Source organism: Schistocerca serialis, chromosome 5 (assembly GCF_023864345.2).
Source record: "Schistocerca serialis cubense isolate TAMUIC-IGC-003099 chromosome 5, iqSchSeri2.2, whole genome shotgun sequence".
Classification (NCBI taxonomy): Eukaryota; Metazoa; Arthropoda; class Insecta; order Orthoptera; family Acrididae; genus Schistocerca; species Schistocerca serialis.
Window position 1 is genome coordinate 92221509 of NC_064642.1, and position 9913 is coordinate 92231421.

Genomic DNA, 9913 nt, shown 5'->3' on the forward strand with positions numbered 1-9913 from the left:
AACGACACATTAGTTCTACATGTAAATCGACATATATGTTCCGCAAGTCACCATATGGCCCGTGGCGAAGGGTACCTCGTACTACTACTAGTCATTTTCTTTCCTGTTGCAGTCCCAATAGAACGAGGGAAAAACAACTGTTTATATGCCTCTGTATCTCCTAATTTCTCTTACTTTCGTGGTCCTTACGCGGAATACGCGATGGTGGAAGTAGAATCGTTCTTCATTCAACTTCTAATTCCGGTTCCCAAACTCTCGAGTAATACTCAATAATTGTTAGCACTAGTATTCTATACGGTGTCTCCTTTACAGATGAGCCCCGCTTTCATTGATGTTTGGAGCGACTTCTCGTGAAAATTCTGGGACTAAGAGCTGCCCTGCTGCAGACTAGGCTGCGTCTGGCGGAAAAAAGCAGTAAAGAAATGCAAAGAGCAATGAAGAATATTCAGAATCTACAATGAGGTGATAAAAGCCATGGTATAGCGATATGCACATATGGAAATGGTGGTAGTATCACGTACACAAGGTGTGAAAGAGTAGTGCATTGGCGGAGCTGTCATTTGCACTCACATGGTTCATGTGAAAAGGTGTCCCACGTGATTATGGCCGCACGATGGAGGTTAACAGATTTTGAACGTGGAATGGTAGTGGGAGCAAGACGCATGGGACATTCCATTTCGGAAATCGCTAGCAAATTCATTAATCCGAGAGCCACAGTGTCAAGAGTGTGGCGAGAATAGCGAATTTCAATCATTACTTCTCGTCATTGACCAAGCAGTGGACCGAGCGAGGTGGCGCAGTGGTTAGCACACTGGACTCGCATTCGGGAGGACGACGGTTCAATCCCGTCTCCGGCCATCCTGATTTAGGTTTTCCGTGATTTCCCTAAATCATTTCAGGCAAATGCCGGGATGGTTCCTTTGAAAGGGCACGGCCGATTTCCTTCCCCATCCTTCCGTAACCCGAGCTTGCGCTCCGTCTCTAATGACCTCGTTGTCGACGGGACGTTAAACACTAACCACCACCACCACCAAGCAGTGGCCTACGGCCTTCATATTATGAGTGAGAGCAGCGGCGTTTGCGTAAAGTCGTCTGTGCTAACAGACAAGTAATACTGTGAAACAGACTCGGAAATAAATACGGGACGCAATACGAACGTATCCGTTAGGACAGAGCGGCAAAATTTGGCTTTAATGGCAGCAGATGATCGACGAGAGTGACTTTGCTAACAGCACGATATCGCCTCCAGCGCCTCTCCTCAGCTCGTGACCATATCGGTTGGACCCTAGACGGTTGGAAAACCATAGCCTGATAAGATGATGATGATGATGATGATATTGGTGATGTTTGGTTTTTGGGGCGCTCAACAGTGCGGTTATCAGCGCCCATACAAATTCCCAACCTTTGCTCAGTCTAAGTCGTCGCCTTCATGATTGATGATGAAATTATGAGGACAACACAAACACCCAGTCATCTCGAGGCAGGTGAAAACACCTGACCCCGCCGGGAATCGAGCCGCGAGACCACGAGCTGCGGACCCGACCAGATGAGTCCCAATTTCAGTTGGTAATAACTGATGAGGTTTCAAGTGTGGCGCAGACCCCAAAAAGCCGTGGATCCTAGTTGTCAGCAAGGCTATGTGCAATCTAGTGGTGGGTCCATAATAGTGTGGGCTGTATTTACGTGGAATGGACTGGGTTCTCTGGTCCAACTGAACAGATCATTGAGTGGAACTGGTTATTTTCAGCTACTTGGAGACCAATTGCAGCCATTTATGGACTTCACGTTCCCATACAACGGTGGAATTTTTGTGGATGACAATGCGCCATGTCTCCAGGCCACAATTGTTCGTGACTGCTTTGAAGAACATTCTGGACAATTCGAGCGAATGATTTGGCCACAAAGATCGCCCGACATGAATCCGACAGAACATATGTGGGACATAGTCGAGAGATCAGTTGGTGCACAAAATCCTGCACCGGCAATACTTTCGCAGTTATGGACAACAGCAGAAACAGCATGCCTCAATATTTCTGCAGCTCATGCCACGTCAAGTTGGTGCACGACGCCAGGTAAAAAGAAGCCCAGTATGACATCGGAGTATATCCCTTGACTTTTCTCACCTCAGTGTATACATGTCTTCTACACATCTATACACTGACTTTCCCGCCGCTGTTTCCTGTGTTTGTGTGGTGGCTAATCTCAGCAACCACTGTAGAGATTCTAATAAGGTTTTCACTAAAAGATAGGAATTTTTTTTTCTTTATTGATTTTCAATTCCCCCCGAAGGGGGCGGGCCGGCAGCAGCTTACTACGCTGCTCTACAGCCTACAGACTTTTTTTAAATAAAGGAAGAAGAAAGAAACAAGGAAAAACAGGCGATAAAATGGCGATTTAAAGTGTAAAATGGCGTAAAATTGCGGAAAGTTAAAACAGAAAGCAAAAGGGGGTTGGCAATGTAGATAAAAGACACAGGAATGAGACAAGTAACATAGTAGACACACAATGAAAAAAACATGGCGACAGTCTGGTTTCTGTTCGCAAGTGATAAAAAGCACACCCAGCGACAGTATGATGGCTGTTTGCTACACGTCCCAAAAGACACAACACGGAGCACGCACTGACACTGTAAAACACTGCACGAAAAAAGCGGCACAAAGATGGCACTCCCGAACCAAGGCAGATGGTGGGGGGGGGGGGGGGGACCTGGAGTAGGGGGAAAAACAAGGAGGGAGGAGAGGAAAAAACGAAAAGGGGGGGAACCAAGGAGGGAGAGGACTAATAAAGGGGGAGAAGGGCAGACGCGAGAGGGAAAGAGAGGAGGCAGAGGAGGGAAATGTAAAAGGATGCGGGGGAGAGAAGGGGGCAAAGAGAGGGGAGGTGGGGAGATAGGAAAGTATATGTATATAATTTATAAATATTTCGAGCAAACTGAACTACTATAAATCAAAATTCACTTCCTTTTTTCCCCTGTCTGTACGTGAAGGCTTATCTCAGGATACAGTTTACACTAACAGACTGACTCATGTGGAAAGTTTTAGCACATACGAGGGCAATTCAAAAACTAACAGCAAATTATCAGTACTATATGCAGCTAACACGGCAGGCATTAAGAACTGACAGGAAGTGAAGATGTATGCTTCGAGAAAGTTCCGGCATATGCCGACAGATGGTACTACAAGCTGAATAGGAAAGGAATTTGAAACAAAATGGCCGGATCACTACCTGTGTGCACCGTAGAAGAAAAGCGAGCCATAATACAATTTTTGTCGTCGGAAGGTGAAAAACCTTGACAAATCCACAGAAGCATGTTGGAAAGGTATGGAGATAGCAACATTAGCTAGAGAAGAATGTGCAGATGGGCTGATGCCTTTAAAAGTGGACGTAAGTCAGTCAAAGGTGAACAACGCTCTGGTCGTCGCAGCACCGCCGTTACTGACATAAATGTGGGACGCGCTGACGCCATGATTCCTTTGTTATGCCCATCCGGCTTGGATCTCCGCCCCCCCTCCCTTTTATAACTCCCTCCACATCCTTGAACGCCATGCTCTCCGCCTCGCCTATCGCATCCGTCTCCCCTCCCCCACGCGGATCCTGTATGATCTCATCCCCTTCCCCCACCTCCTCCTTTTCCTTGAAAGGATACGGATCCTGTACAGCTCCCGTAAACTCGACCATCCTCACCCGCTCATCTCCCTGATCCTCACCCACCCCCGCCCGCTGCCGCGCCTGTATTCCCATGTCCCATCCGGTCTCCATCTCTCAACCCTCCTTACCCTCTCCCAAGGTGGCTTCCGCCAGCTCCCCCTCCCTGATGATGTCCTCCTCCCCTGCATCTACCCCTCCTATCAACTTTGATCCTCCCCCCCACCTCCTGTGTCCTTTCCTTTAGGCACCCTCCCTCCCCCCTTTCCCTTCCCTTCTCTTTCCTTTCCCGCCTCCCTCCTACCCTCTCCCCCGGGCTTCCCCTCCCCCTTCCTCCCTCCCCCTCTCTCCTTTGCCCATGGCATCTCTGCTCTCCCCTCTCCCATTTCCCCTTCCTCCTCCTCCTCCACCTCCTCTCTTGGCAGGTCCCCGGACTCGTACACGCTCAGTGAACATTTGCGCGCCGGAGATCATCACCATCAGTGTTTAGTGTGTGTGCATCGTTTTGTGTTTCGTGCAGTTACAACTCAACTGTTCACACGTGCCGTCGCCGTTCTCCGTGTTTTGTGCGCCGTGTCTCCAAGTGTTAGTGTTTTTTTCGTCCAACGTGAACGGCTTCTTGTTTATTCTTTTTTTGTATCTCCATTTTTTGCCCGCCGTTTTTTGTATTGTATATATCACCTCTCTGTCATGTTTATTGTTCCACTTAAGGCTGAAGAGCAGCGTACTATGCTGCTGACAGCCCGCCTGTATAGGTGTTTAAAATTACAATAAAGGAAAAAAAAAAAACGCCATGATTCCTGAGAACACCTGTTTCTGAAGAAGCTTGAACAAGGGAACTGAGTATCAGTGTCAGATCCGCTGACAAAGTTGACAAGTACCGTTTTTTGTGTGCACGATAGGTGCCTAGAATGCTTACTGGTAAACACAACATGATGCGTGTTTAGACTGCCACATCATTTCTGACGCAATATAACGCTGAAGGACACGACTTTCCGACATCTATCGTCACAGGAGACGAAACCTGGATGCATCATTGTGAACCAGAAAGCAAACGACAGTTTTCAGAATGGCGACAAACATCTTCGAAAGCTAAGAAGAGATTCAAGTCTCAGCCAACTGCTGGGAAGGTGCTTTCCATCCTCTTCTGGGATATGAATGGGCCGATTTTGGAGCGCTGACAGTAAAGAGGCGAAACAGAGAGCAGTGCCACGTTCAGCAAAACGTCGGAAAATGAGTTACAGCCAGCAATACGGAGCCGTCGCAGATGACTTCTGTGTACAGACGTTCTTCTCCTTTACGACAACGCGCACCCCCACACCACCGCTGCAACTCTCGTGCCGTCATTCGGAGATTGAGATTTCATGTCGTACTGCATCCCCCATACAGCCCAGATCCTGCTCCTTAGGATTACCATGTGTTTGATCTCCTAAAGCACGCTCTCAGAAGATGATTTGAAAGTGATGGTAATGTTACAGAAGCGATTCACTGTTGGTTGTGGGCAAAAGCAAGAACCTTCTAATGATTTTACTTTGGTGTGGAGCCACAGTCATATAAAACTTTTTGAAAGATATAAACACCATTTGACTGTACAAGTGAAAGGTGGCTACACTGAGCCACAGCGCCAGAGATTGCGCCAAAGAGTATTATTCAGCCGCCTCCACTGGCAGAGTGCCTGTCGAGGACTCGTAGTAGTCAGTCCTTGTTAAGAACTCGTTGCAGAGAGTGCTTGCTGAGATGTCGTAGTGAAGAGTGCTTGTCGAGATGTGGCAGTACTCAGTTCTTGTTAAGATGTGGTAGTAGCGACTCGGTATGGTGATATATTGTATTGATTAGAGTGCTTTTCATCAATATAAAGGAAGGTAAAAAAAAAAAAAATTTCTTTTTTTTCTCTCATTATTTCAGTGTCCTAAATAATGCGTCATTACAGGTTCAGTCAACAAAGCATCTGGCGTGTGTTCTTGTATTAGAGTGTAATTCTGGGTTTCTTGCACAATTATAGTATTTCAAATTTTTTTTTTATCACGTCAGTATAAATGGTATTTGAAATTTCTTGTCTTGTTGAAGAAGAACCGTGCCAGATGTGTACGTTGAGTCACACTCCCACACACAGAACAATTACACTTGTGCTTTGGTTTTGTAGGTTTTATAGTTGCTGGGGACTTAATTAATTAATTGTGTTAACAGGAAATTTTCATTTCATTCTTTGTTGTTGTTCTATGCAGTCAGATTGCGTACTAAGACTAGTCAGGGCCAACCGTTTACGAAACAGCGTAATCGGACTTACAGCCACCAAAAATATTTGCATTCTATTTAATTAAGCCCCCATGCACAAGTTTCATTCCACATTCTAGATATCGGACTTAGGCCATTGTCAAATACTAAAAATATCAAAATTCATTAGACATAAGTAAAACGCAAGTCTGCGTGAATCTCCCCTTATAAATCCAATTTCTTCAAAAGTAAAGGCGAGAACATTTGTGTAATAGGATAATTTATTGACAATTAGCATGAATTATTCACTTGATATGGTTGCTGAATAAACAGATGACCAAATAACAGGTTTTAAACTTCACTACACTGTGTCTAAGCAGCCTCTGACATAAACATAAGGGAAACGATCGTCAAAGATCATCATATAGGCATCCCAGTTTGCGCCGTGTCATGTCTACGGCGGTTATATCTTCAAAAAACAAGAACCTCCTATTCGAATGGAACAGAAGAGCTGGTCCAACGGTATGAGAAGTGTATCGAAAAGGAGGGTAGTTTTGTTGAAAAATGAAATCTAACTTGTATCTGTAAGTGAAAGACATGCTTCGCAAAAAATAGTTTGCTGTTACTTTTTGAATCACCACGTAATTTATCAAAGCTAGGCTGTCAGGCCGTAGATACTTACTGCTACTTGTGGGCAGATGGGACTGGTCACTAATACCATGTAAATGGTTGTATGGGACGTTGCACATGATCATCTTGACGTGTGGCACGGCATAACATGTGTGATTTCAATTGGATAACAACGGTACGTTACTTTTAACAGTATATTCGGTAAGATTTTTCATGATGTAAATTGCAGAATTGTTGGTATTTACAGACACCTGAAAATGTCTGTAGAGAATTGTAAGGACGTACTGTTTAGAATTTAACGTCCCGTCGGTCACAAGGTCATATAGGGACTGTGCGCGAAGCTCAGGGAAGGGAAGGATGAAGAAGGAAATCTGCCGCACCCTTTACAAATGTACCACCTATCATTTGCAGAAAATCTAACTCAGATGCCCGGAAGAGGATGAAAAGAAATGAAAAGTCGAATGGTCAACTATTCATTCAGACCCAAAGATGTTGTAGCCGTCGACTGTTAATAATACTTCTAGCTACAGTTAAAGATCGCAAGCATATCGAACTAATATGCTTGTAACTGTAGTCCCAAAGAAAAAAAAAACCAAATTTGTGATGCTACTACTTTCATATTAATTGTACTAATAAAATATCGTTCCATAGATTCCACGGAACGGGTTTGCAACAATAGAGCGGAAAAATCGAAAACATAACGTCACATTTGTAAGCACAGACCATAATGGTTTAACACTACCGCTATTCCCGAAAATTCTACCACGGCAGTGGAGAGTTGACCACGTTAAAGACTACCCGTAATGCATATCATGAATGTGCAAGAACGGCCCTTCTTGACTTGGTTATTGACAGAGAAGAATGGGTAGAACATGCTAGTTACCCAACCACCGGTATTTTCCTGTTCCTCTTTGGTGTGCGCGTTTGTACACCCATCTATCTGCTTCCTATGTATGCGAAGTTACGCCAAGTTCGCAGCTGAACGTGAAATCTGCGGCAGATAAGCAGCATGCAGGCGGGCGGGCATTTCGCTTTGATCAATGAATGGAAGCTTGCGAGGGCATCTGGCGGCATGCTAGACGCGTGTTGTTCTCTGGACCGTGTCCGGTGCACAATGGGCGTGACGCAAGCGCGTGATCTATTAACTGTCTGCTCGAGGGCATTAGCAACAGCTGACTCTTCCAAGGAATTTCGCGAACACCTGCGAACAGTCGGATAAATATTTATGCTCTAGGTTTTGCATTGGAATCACGTGAGATTAACGTGATCCGCAATTACGTCTTCTTTTTCTCGAGAGCAGCACACATAGGAATGAAGCCACCAGGAGAGCATAAGTAATTATCTTTCTCAAAAAGGTACTCGTGCCATGCATAGAAACGACAATTTTTGTAGCGATACGGACAGAACCTAAGAGGATAGTACACTGTGTAAAGAGACGCACGTTTTCCCTGTACCTGCTTTGTAAAATGTACGTCGAAATGAATAAATCTAAAGCAACAGGGTATTGTGAGGTCAGTGAATGTTTCCTGTGTTTGAAGTGGTCGGAACTGCACAGAGTTTTTCACAGTGGGAAATATATTTTGGTGAAAATACAGTGACCACCACTGACCTACTCTAGAACATCAAACATACAACCGCGTAAAAAGACAATCAGGAGGTGAAAAGGTGAACATTGCTTGTGAAACAATGGTATCCTAGTTTCGTTCACCATATTGGTTAAAAATTAGGAATTTGCTTACGATTCGCAGCTTTTCTATGGTGATGGATTAAAGGTGTTCTTTTGCATATTCAGTCGACTTGTTGTCTCCATTTAATGCCAGATACTTCGATGACCGACCCAGTCGTCTTCTTCGGGTGCTGTTCTTATGCGTGGTGAACCTATACGTGAAATACTTTGAAACAAAGGCACTAGAGACTGCCAAGTTCAACGTGTTTCCGATAAGTGGACGACACGTTTGTGGTGTGGGCACATGGATGGAAAAAAATTGGAAGAGCTCCTGGAACATTTAAACTATATCCATTCTAAGATAAAATTGCGATAGAATTTAGTATTCCCGGTACAGTCGTGATATGGTCATACGGGAAAATCCCCACTCCTTTGGTAACTCGGAGATGCTTTGTTCCATCTCCCGTGCGCCGACTATAACACCACGTTCAAACTCACTTAAATCTCGATAACCTGTCATTGTAGCAGCAGTAACAGATCTAACAACTGCGCCAGACACTTGCTGTCTTACATAGGTGTTGCCGACCACAGCGCCGTATTCTGACAGTTTAAGTATCTTTGTATAGGAATGAGCACGTCTGCCTCAGTTTCTTTGGCGCTCCAGTTTAGAAGACCGGACGCATCCCTGGATCACCGGGTACACAGTAATCCCACGTAAACTGACATCTATCTCCACATCTCGACCATCACTGTCCGTTACAATGAAATTTGATGCGTAACACTCTGCTCCATAGAGCTGCAACACTTACAGACAAGGAGAGCCTACTGGAAGAATTACACCTACAGGAAGTTACGATTTTTCCTTCTTCTGGAGCCACAGTCACAAAACCTTACGGAAAGATATAACCGCCATTCAGCTGAATGTTATGCTTTATTGCACTACCTACATTTCAGTCTTAGGCCATTTTAAAATGTCAAAAATCGTTTGACTTGTGTGGAACACAAGAATCTTCAAAATACATTTAACGTTATCATATTTTAACGATGACTTGTGCGCCAGACAAGTCAGATGATTTTTGAGATTTATAGCACTTGAAGATAGCATAAGGCTGAAATATAGATCGCTTAATAAAGCGTATCATACAGACAAATGGCAGTTATATCATTCCGTAACCTACAAGAAGTATTCCGAAAGAATAAGTACTCTGTGGGCGTTGGAATCAAAAACTCCTGAGAAGAAGGTTGGCTGAGACAGAGGAAAACAGTCGAATATCACTTATCTTCCTTATGCCGGCACGATCCGGTAATATGACTGCTGTAATATGGCACACAATGTATTTCGCTCCTACCAACAAAGATAAAAACTCTTCTTTGCAATGCTAAAGACGATGTAAATCTCCGAAGGCCAGGTGCGACCCGCATTCCATGCGACTATGGCATGTCTTACATGACGCAGACTGTTCTAACTGTCGAGGTGAGATTCAAGGAACATCTGTGAAACACCCGACTAAAACAACCTAGTCAGTCAGTTGTTTCCGAGTAGTGCCTCAAATACAAGCATGAAATGAAATACGACGACGCCGAGTATTGTGTACAAACCTCAAGTTTCAGCGACAGTGTAATTACGGAGGCTATCGAATAAAGATGTGGGAAAAGTTAATAAACAGAGGCGGAGGACTCAATTTAAATAAAGCTTGCAGTCCGGCGCCCAATTTAAGGTCTCGCTGGCTTCACATCCACTACAGCTTAGAGAGTATT